Source organism: Cydia strobilella, chromosome 3 (genome assembly GCF_947568885.1).
Source record: "Cydia strobilella chromosome 3, ilCydStro3.1, whole genome shotgun sequence".
In the NCBI taxonomy this organism is placed as follows: Eukaryota; Metazoa; Arthropoda; class Insecta; order Lepidoptera; family Tortricidae; genus Cydia; species Cydia strobilella.
This window is the reverse complement of record NC_086043.1, coordinates 1978678-1987545: the sequence shown is the minus strand read 5'-3', so window position 1 is coordinate 1987545 and position 8868 is coordinate 1978678.

The window sequence follows — 8868 nt, the reverse complement described above, 5'->3', positions numbered from 1 at the left end:
TTAAATTTCTAAGCGGGACTTGTTTTGTTTTGTGCGATCTTGGTTGAGACAAAGCAACAGTTTTGACTTAGCATCCCACACGGTCTGAGATTAAGAATTGAAATTTCTATGGTTTCGGAACAAATTGAGAGGGTTAAGGATGACTCACGTTAGACCGGGCCGTGACCGGGCCGGAGCTTCCGGCGCTTCTTTTTCTATGGAAAGCATCACGTGATCACCGGTCATGTCATAGAAAAGAAAGCGCCGGAAGCTCCGGCCCGGTCACGGCCCGGTCTAACGTGAGTCATCCTTTATGAATAGGTAAATACTTGTGAAAACGGGATATGGTTTAAAAATACGTCGTCAATAGCTATTTATGCAACAAGTGCGGAAAGTGTATGTTTTCCGACGAGTGTATAAAGGAATACGAGTCGGAAATCATCTTTACGCACGTGTATCATACAATGTTTTACTATGCATTGTGCGAGTAAATAAAAAAAACATATCATGGCAAATAAGTTTAATTATTAAAAGGAGTAATTTAAATCGACACGAGTTGCGGGTTACCTATTCGCACGTGTATCGTACAACGTTTTACAGTACATATGGCCCTTTAAACTTTCGACATATGCACGAAAAGTGCTCTTTTCCGCACTAGTGCGAGAAAGTAGCACCATATGTACTGTAAAAAAAATTGAAAACAAAAAGCACTAGTGCGGAAAAGTAGTACTTTCCGAAACAAACTTTTCAAACACATGCATTGTAAAAAATATTTGGGAATATTTTCCATACATACGCGTCTTTTACAAAGTTACTTTTACTGTACAGGAATACAAAATGTTGCGTAAAAAGTCGTTTTTTATGTAATAATTTAAATTCACCGCATTTATTATGTGGATGCTCAATTGAGCAATCATGAAAAGAACACGTAGATAATATGTTTTGGCAGCATATTAATCTTTTGTTTCTTTAAATCGTATTCGGTGAAATAGTCTCAAATTAAGCTCGATAGGTTTGTCCAAATCATATTTACTAGACGCAAAGAGGATATAATAGGATAGAGCGGTACTGTCATAGTAAATTTTGTAACCACAGTAAATTCACTGCCATCTATTGACACACTAAAACTAAAAATGAAGATTTATAAAAATAAGATGAAATGTATTTAAATATGGATAAATGATTATTTTTATATGCATAAATTATTTTTATTATATGATTTTGACCCATGTTCTTTTACTGATATGCGTTAAAATTGTTAAATAACAAACGAAACCGTCAACGCCCTCTATACGAGAGTAGGCCAAAGGTAGTGTCGCCATCTGATCGAGAATCAAATTTTCGTGATTTTCGAGGCACGTTTTTTCCTTAGACTGTATCCATCTATTACGGAGTTATATCTATCTTTGCTAGACGGTTAAGACGGTATTGAAAGCATCATAAAATCCCTAAAAAAAAAAAATGTAAAACCTTCTTATATCAGATATGGCTTAAAAATATCCTCAGATCATACCCTTAGAACATAGTAAATACTAAATTATACACACGTCAACAGTTAGGCCAGGTTTTATCTGTACCCATAATTAACGATACGGTCTTTAGTAGCCAAATTTCATCTCACTCAAATCTGTAGTGACAAAAGAAAATCAACTCTTTGACTCTGCCCTATAGGTTCAAATATCACTGGCAAATTTTGGATTTTTGCTGGGCCTTAGGAAGTTTTGACCGTGTACCAAGAAACAAATCAACTCTTAGCTATAAACCTGACTCAGTGAATAGTTGCAGGTTGCAGCGTTCTTAACTGTAGGCGTTTAGTATTAAACCACGTGTGGCTTGTGCGGCATGGAAGCCTATTCGTTATTTAAAAATCTCATCTTGATTCGTAAATGATAAGTGTGATAAGAACTTGACACGACTCGCGCGCGCGTACTATTAGGGTTCCGTACCCAAAGGGTAAAAACGGGACCCTATTACTAAGACTCCGCTGTCCGTCTGTCCGTTTATCCGTCTGTCTGTCACCAGGCTGTATCTCATGAACCGTGATAGCTAGACAGTTGAAATTTTCACAGATGATGTATTTCTGTTGCCGCTATAACAAATACTAAAAAGTACGGAACCCTCGGTGCGCGGGTCCGACTCGCACTTGGCCGGTTTTTACTTACTTATATTTTTTCCATCTGTGAAAGTTAAGTGTTTTAATTTTATTTCAACCGGAGAGATATCGGATCGGGCAATGTGAAACCGCTCTTAGCCTTGTAAGGCCCAGTGTGCATTACAATGTACACTCCGTTTCAATATAATTCGAACCTTTCGTAAACTAAATAAAGTAGCATTTCCTTTGTTACATTGTTTTCTCAAACAAACGAAAGTCAACCTAAACTACTATGCAACAAGGTTCAAATTAAAAATAGGGAAAATTTGTACGGTGGGCCTTACGAGGGAGAATAAAGCCCCATCAATGGACGCGTACGCATACTACGTAAGTTTTGTAACACTAAGCGCTACACCATTCCACTAACCCGGGGTCAGTCAAATTGTACTGGTAACCATGGTAACTCCAGGTTTAACCGGTCAGCCCCGGGTTAGTGGGATCAAAGAGGATATAATAAGATAGAGCGGTACTGTCATAGTAAATTTTGTAAACACTGTAAATTCACTGCCATCTGTCGACATACTTTAAATCTAAAAATGAAGATTTAAAAAATACGTTAAAATGTATTTAAATATAGATAAATGATTTTTTTATTTGCATTAATTATTTTTATATGATTTTAACGCATGTTCTTTCACTGATATGCGTTAAAATTATAAATAACAAACGAAACCGTCAACGCCCTCTATACGAGAGTAGGCCAAAGCTAGTGGCGACATCTGATCGAGAATCAAATTTTCGTGATTTTCGAGGCACGTTTTTTCCTTTTACGGAGTTATATCTATCTTTGTTCTTCACGCATGACATTGAGGGACTTCCGATTCTCACCAGAAGTGGGCTTTATAATGTAAATATAGGTAATAGTTGTAGCATCGTATTTATGTAAGTAAGTACAATAAAATCAATTAATTTGGTATAAATTCAGTATCTTCTTCAGAGGTGACTTTTATTAGAATGTCATAGTTCTTTGGCATCATATCATCCATACTATCAAAGATAGATATAACTCCGTAATAGATGGATACAGTCTAAGGAAAAAACGTGCCTCGAAAATCAAGAAAATTTGATACTCGTTCAGAGGGCGCTACTAGCTTTGGCGTTGGCCAAGGCAGTCGATTTACTGGGGTTACAAAATTTACTATGACCAAAGAGTATATAATATTATAGAGCGGTACTGTCATAGTAAATTTTGTAACCACAGTAAATTCACTGCCATCTATCGACACACTTTAAAACTAAAAATGAAGATTTATAAATATACGATAAAATGTATTTAAATATGGATAAATGATTTTTTTTATTTGCATTAATTATTTTTATTATTTTGACCCATGTTCTTTCACTGATATGCGTTAAAATTGTTAAATAACAAACGAAACCGTCAACGCCCTCTATACGAGAGTAGGCCAAAGGTAGTAGCGACATCTGATCGAGAATCAAATTTTCGTGATTTTCGAGGCACGTTTTTTCCTTAGACTGTATCCATCTATTACGGAGGTATATCTATCTTTGCTATGACAGTACCGCTCTATATAGTATAAGTTACTCTATGATACTATCCATACTAATATTATAATCCATACTATGCGAAAGTGTGTCTGTCTGTCTGTCTGTTACCTTTACACGCTTAAACCGCTGAACCGATTTCGTTAATTTTTTTATAAATGGAAGAAATAACAGATAAAACCAAAATAGTTATTTGTTACAAGGGTGCAAAGTTGTATTTTACCCGCGAGTGTAGAATTGAAACACGAGAAAGGAAAAGGATTCTATAGGTGAACCACGAGCGAAGCGAGTGGTTCTAAAATAGAATCCTGAGCGTAGCGAGTGTTTCAACACACGAGAAGTAAAATACATTTGCGCCCGTGTGTAACACAAAACTTTTCACCTCACTATAGCGAGGAAAGTCCACAGGCGTTAGATCATCTTCATCACTGGAATCACTCATTTCTTTACGATATTATAACAGAAAACTCTGGAAGTTGTGTATTTTTACGCGAGTCGGTGAGAAATTGACAATGTTGACATTTCTGACGTATGAAATGTCAACGATGCGTTTTGAAATTGCATCGACTCAACTTATGCGTTCAGAATTATATTTAACATCATTATAAAAAAACAAACGTTTCTTATGGAATTTTAAGGTTTATGACTTAAAATCATTAAATAAAGCTAAATTTGGTATTTTTTATAAGATTCTCAAACCATTTATTTAATGATAATTAATATCGAACGAACCATTATCATGAGCGTTTTACGTTTTGTTATCTGAGCTACTTAAACACGCTCCATCCAAGGTCAAATTACTTTCCCCACTAGTGGATAAAACGCGTTTTTCCCCGCTTGTATTGAAGGATAAACGACCACTTTCCGAGCTAGTGAGGGGAAAAGAACATTTTCACATCACCTATTCGAAAAAGCCGCGCTAAGAGGGATCAGTGGCACTTTTTTCTTAGGGATCAAAGTGGTACTTTTCTGCTCTAGGACACGATTTTTTTTGCATACTATGGTTTTAGGGTAAATAATATTTTGGAACATAACAATTTCCTCATGGGTGATGTGAAAAGCAGTATTAGGTATGTGTCATATATGGTAGCAAAATAAATTCTACCTTGCGACTTGCGTTAACCTTGAATCCCTCACTACGCTTAGGATTCTACATATACATAGTATACAAGTAGTTATAGACGCGCCACCGAGCGACCGGGGGTAAGACAAAGAATATTCATATAAAATTTGGTCAGCATAGGATTTTTTCTCTTTCACTCTTATAAATTTCGGTATTTCGCCATCGCCTGCCTATGATGCCACTCGGTCAGTGATAAGGACAAAGCATGGCACTATTTTCTCTTTCCTCTTATAGGAATCGCAATAAGGCATCTTTCTCTATCAAAGAGTGTCAGGCCCTTGGATTTTTAACAGGCAATCTTGTACATCCTAAACCTGTGGCTATAAGGAACGTGGTAGGCGTTTATAATCACTACCTCTTATCAAAGATAGATATAACTCCGTAATAGATGGATACAGTCTAAGGAAAAAACGTGCCTCGAAAATCACGAAAATTTGATTCTCGATCAGATAGCGCCACTACCTTTGGCCTACTCTCGTATAGAGGGCGTTGACGGTTTCGTTTGTTATTTAAATATTTTAACGCGTACCAGTGAAAGAACATGGGTCAAAATTATATAAAAACAATTAATGCAAATAAAAAAACGTATTTATCCATAATATTGTCTTCGGTTACCGCGATAGTTACTCATGAAATAAAACTATGAAAACGATTTATCCATATTTAAATACATTTTATCGTATTTTTATATATCTTCATTTCTAGTTTTAAAGTGTTTCGATAGATGGCAGTGAATTTACTGTGGTTGCAAAATTTACTATGACAGTACCGCTCTATCCTATTATATCCTCTTTTGCTCTTATAAAGCAGTCCCCCGCCGCGTTTGTTTGTATGTATGTTCGCGATAAACTCAAAAACTACTGAACGGATTTTCATGCGGTTTTCACCTGTCAATAGAGTAATTTATGAGGAAGGTTTAGATATATAATTTGTTAAGGTTAACTCGTGCGAAGTCGGGGCGGGTCGCTAGTATCTAACGATTACGAGATTTTCTTGAGCAAAAATCATTGATTATATTAAATAGATGTGTAAAGTCTTACGTGCTTCGAATTTGACAGCCAAAGTAGATGGCGCCTTACAGCTCCATATAAATGCGGTAACTTTGGTTATCAAATTAGACATTTAACCTCTTCACGTTTATACCGGAATGGAGATAGTTTGGCGCCCGAGGAAGGACATAGGATAGTTTTTATGGTTCCGTACCCAAAGGGTAAAAACGGGACCCTATTACTAAGACTCCACTGTCCGTCAGTCACTGTCTATCCGTCTGTCTTGTCACCAGGCTGTATTTCATGAGCCGTGATAGCTAGACAGTCGAAATTTTCACAGATGATGTATTTCTGTTGCCGCTATAACAACAAATACTAAAAAGTACGGAACCCTCGGTGTGCACTTGTCCGGTTTTTATCTATCACCATCTTCCAACGCAGACGATGTTGCGGGAAGAAGCTATAGTATTGTATATAAAATAGGTCCTGTGAAATTTGGCTATTTATTTGTGTAACTAATAACTGTGACTCATTTGATATCATTATCAATTGAATGGGAAGAGGAAGTTGGGGAGCAACAATTTTTTTTTAATTTCTCATGCTCTGAAAGTGGGTTGTTGTTGTTCTAAAAAGTGTGCAGAAAATGAAACGTTTCTGCTCTAGAGCACTGTACTTTCTAAGTATGTTTATTTCTTTTTTTTACGATAAGCAATTAACCCTTAAATCGATAACGGCCATTATACTAGACATCCCAAGAAAAAAAATCTGCACCAAAAATTAAAGCATATGCCATATTTTCCTGGTAGCGTGAATAATATGTTATTTTTGAGCAAATATAAAACTTGTGGGAACCAGTGTGGAACTGTGGACATAATATTTTTATCTAAGTCCTACAGAACGCAGAACTTGCCTACAGAACGCAGAACTTGCAAGGAAGCATCCGACAGACTGTCATTTTTCTCATATTTCAATACATATTTGTTTATATGACAGTATTATGCAGCGTTAAAACATAATATATAATAGGTTACCTACTAACTATTTCCTACGTGGCAGTATGATTTACATAAAAATGTGTTGTATTTATGGGTAAAACACTTAAAAAGTGTAATGTCCAGTATTTTGCCCATTGTCGATTACATGGGACTTTTGCTAAGTCCAGTATGTTGGACGTTGCCAAGTAAGAGTAAAATTATTAAATTCTCTGGTAGTTTTTGTGGTAAATAAATTAAATAGAGGGATGTTAGGTATTTCAAAACGTAATATTGTCTTCGGTTACCGCGATAGTTACTCATGAAATAAAACTATGAAAACGGATTATATCGCGTATATTGAATTTATAACACATCCCGACGTTTCGAACCCTTTACAGCGTTCGTGGTCAACGGGTCACTTTCGGGGTTCAAAACGTTTTAAAAAGTCATTACTTGCCGTGTTACAACTTAAAGAACCAAATCTATAAAAAAAATTTTTTTACGGTTTTTTTCCTGTTCTATCATCGAAAGGAAGATCCGATTTTAATTGAGAAAATTCTTACGAAAATTTTGATAAAAGCGCATGCATTATTGTAAACACCATTGCTCAGATGTTAATACTGCATCCTACGATAGCCCGCTAAATTTGGTTCAATGTTAAATAAGACGTCAATGACTGGTAAAATTTCACCACCTATGAAGTTATTAAGGGTAGTTATTAAGAAATTGTAAGGTAAATCACATTTTAAGTTGTATCCCTATTCACCCCAGCCATCCCTATTCACCCCGGTTGACGGTACTCGTAATATTTCTGCGTGATAGTGAAACCTGCGAAACTATTTGATTATTATGATATATTTTACAACATTTCCTTCAGCAATATGTTTATTTCATTAGTGATCTATCTCCCCCTGCTTCACCCATATTACTACTCAATAGTTTTACATGATAACATAACCATTGTTATGATCTTATGATTTTGGCGTGTACACGTAATGATTGTCTTACTCCATCACACTACTAGTGCTAATGTGCTCGAGAAAAGACGTTACAAATTTTAAAAATGTATATTCACTTTCGGGTGCTAATCATTTTAATATTACAAGGTGTTCATACTACAGTGCTTGAAGATAACGAAGACTATGAAGATGGCGATGGAAATTCTACTAAGGATCCGGATGTAACTAAATTGCTATCTATATATGCTGCAAATGCTCAAATACTTGCACTATTACATGGATTGTTCGAAGTAAATGCGAATAAAACTAGCGCAGAAAATGAGCAGGAGTCAGAGAGAACTCCGGCAAGTCCAGTGATGAAAGAAATGTCAAAGAAATTTGAGTGCAAATCTAGTGATAAATTTTCCTGCGAGATAATACACCTCAGTCATAATAAAAGTAAAGATGTAACTGCCGATAAAAGAAGAAAAGATAAAATAGCAAATAAAGGTCGCTGCAAGTTTTGCAATGTGCAAAAATATAAAACTACCACTAAATTAATTAACTCGGAGCCCGATTCCTTTGAAAGTCTCACAAGAAACGATCATTTTAGCATAGAATCAGAACTCTTAAGCAAGGCAGCTTTGGAAAGCAAAAATCCCACTAAAAAGCTCAGCAGAAGTAATGCCATAAATTTAAAGCCATCCAGACTTTACGATAGCCTATCAAAAGTTAGGCTCAACCGGAGTTTCAGAACTAAGCCTAAATTGGTAGGTTTCGATGGCAGCTTTAAAAAAAAGAGGATACAATTTCAAGAGCCGAAGCTAGAAATTGAGAGTTATTTCAATAACTTGTCTCAACCCAATAACGATTTAGATCATACATCTCCACGCCGTAACAAAACAAACTACACTGGGGTTGTGAAGGAAATTTTGAGGGCTCTTAAGAAGAAAAGTCCTCAGAGCATGCCTGACAAGGCACAACGCCGTCAAAACCGATCACGTAGCTCCAAAACAAAGAGCACATACCTTTATTCCTCCTCGCGTAGAAATTATGAGACTCTAAGGCCCTGGCCTCATCATGTGTTTCATGTCACTGATGCTCCTGATCTCCCAACACAAATAATATTCCTTTCTTTAACAATTCCAAAACCAACCAAAGTACCAAGAGTAAACAACACTAAGCCTTCATTTTCAAAATTTATCGG